The sequence below is a fragment of the Pleurodeles waltl genome, chromosome 11, assembly GCF_031143425.1.
Source record: "Pleurodeles waltl isolate 20211129_DDA chromosome 11, aPleWal1.hap1.20221129, whole genome shotgun sequence".
In the NCBI taxonomy this organism is placed as follows: Eukaryota; Metazoa; Chordata; class Amphibia; order Caudata; family Salamandridae; genus Pleurodeles; species Pleurodeles waltl.
Genome location: NC_090450.1, coordinates 706,736,944 through 706,738,721, shown reverse-complemented (window position 1 = coordinate 706,738,721; position 1,778 = coordinate 706,736,944). Strand labels below are relative to the sequence as shown.

The following is a 1,778-nucleotide window of genomic DNA, read 5'->3' as shown; positions in this document are numbered from 1 at the left end:
CCGGACAGTGGCACCCAGCCTGACACGTGGCTGACTCTGTCCGAGAGCTCCTGGTCTGTCAGTGGTGAGTCTAACATGTTGAGGCTCGGAGGTGTGAATCTGGGGCTAGCTAGCTCTGAAGTCAAGGGGAACAGGAAGAGGCTGAGGTCTGACTGCCCTCAGCCTTACGGGAAGATGGCACTTGTGTGAACCTGACATTGTTCCAAACATGCAATTGAACAAAAGCAGCTTTATCCGCGCCGGCTTGCGGCGCGTGACATTTCCATGTACTGACCCACTGCCTTCGAGAAAAAGCACTCATCGTGCATTGTGCAGAGTCGAGAGTTTTTCGGCCCACTGGTGTGGAATCTGGGCCCGGTGCCATCCGTGAGCCCCGGAGTGGAACAACAAAGTCTGTTTGTGCAGATGGAAGGCCGCACTGGGAGGCCGCATACTGATGGGAGCAGAGGAGACAGGGCCAGATATCACGCCACCGGTCCGTGAGAACAGGGGTGCAGGAGGGAGACAAGCGCTGCACGGGGCGAAGACCTGTTCAGGGGCCCCTACTGCACACCGGAAGTACGTCGGTACTGGCCTTCTGTGGGCAATGGTAACCTGAGTGAGGCCGGCCTGCTCAAAGACGGCCTGCAAGTGTGACTTGTGAGCCTGAGTAACCAAAAACACCCCATGAGCCACACTTCGAAGTGGGGATAAACCACGGCCAAAATTTTGGACAACCAAGGCGGACCAAGCCTAATACTCTAAACACGGAGAGGACAGTCGGGGAGAGAACACACAGTTGCGCCCTGTTTGAGGCCTGTTGTGGGAGCCCGGGCGCATTCAGAAAACACTGGCTAATGGCCAGTGCTCGAAATGAAAATGTATAAGTTCATGTACTCACTATCCCAGAGTACTTATTTGCTACTGGGAAATGCTAGAACTCTCCTTAGACACATTTCAGCCCTACTGAGAGTTGCAGGTACTCTCCCTTTCAAAATAAAATGCTCAGTACTGAGAACCTAGGAGTACATGTCCATTTATAGTAGTGGTAAGATCCGTAATGTCCTGTACCTCTGCTGTCCAAGAACACATTAAAAACAACTCTCTGGGGGTAGCAAAACTGAGTGGTCATGGTTAAGTCTAGCTAGGTTTGCGTGTCACCCATGCACAGGGTCCGTGCTAATGTTATCGGTATCATTCCAATTTTAGTACATGTATTAGAAGCTTAGTGCTGAATGACAGCATAAAAACAATTCAATGTCCAATTAGACTAGGGTAATCACTTCAAAGGACAATTGGTCTTTCAGTGTAAGTTAGTAAAATACGGAGCTTCTGTTTTGAGACTCTTCGAAAACAGAAGGTCATATCCGTGTCAGGGACCACTATTTGACCCGAAATACTTTTATAGCAGTTATGCGCTCACTGCAATTTTTAGGGTCAAGCTTGCGTATCGCTTGCGAGGCGCTTTAGTAGTTAGAAAAGGGCTCGGAGCCCCGTCCATGTCACGTCAGTGTCTTTCATTGGTTCGTGGGCTTGCCTTTTAAAATCTGCTTGCTTTCATTAGTGGAAGGCATGCCTACATCATGCCTTTTCCGGTGGCTAGCCCTCCCCGAGCGCGACCAGGTACTGAAAACATACGAGGCTAGCTGTTTTCCATCCGGTTTGTAGACTACTTTTCCTCTTTATTCGCAGCGCGATCCCGCTTGTTTAGCAGTGCAATCACGCTTGTTTTTTTCCATTTAATGAGGCAAGAAAAGCCCGGTTGGGAATTTACAACTGCTAATAGCTCTAACTCGGAG

The 1,778-nt window shown here is 49.8% G+C and overlaps 1 non-coding gene across 1 annotated transcript; it reads right to left on the bottom strand.

Annotated features, from left to right (window-relative positions):
* Positions 1 to 1,104: 1,104 nt before the first annotated feature.
* LOC138266745 (U6 spliceosomal RNA) lies at positions 1,105 to 1,211 on the bottom strand. Its single transcript, XR_011199675.1, has one exon. It is a non-coding gene; the product is annotated as a U6 spliceosomal RNA (small nuclear RNA).
* Between the last annotated feature and the right edge of the window lie 567 nt (positions 1,212 to 1,778).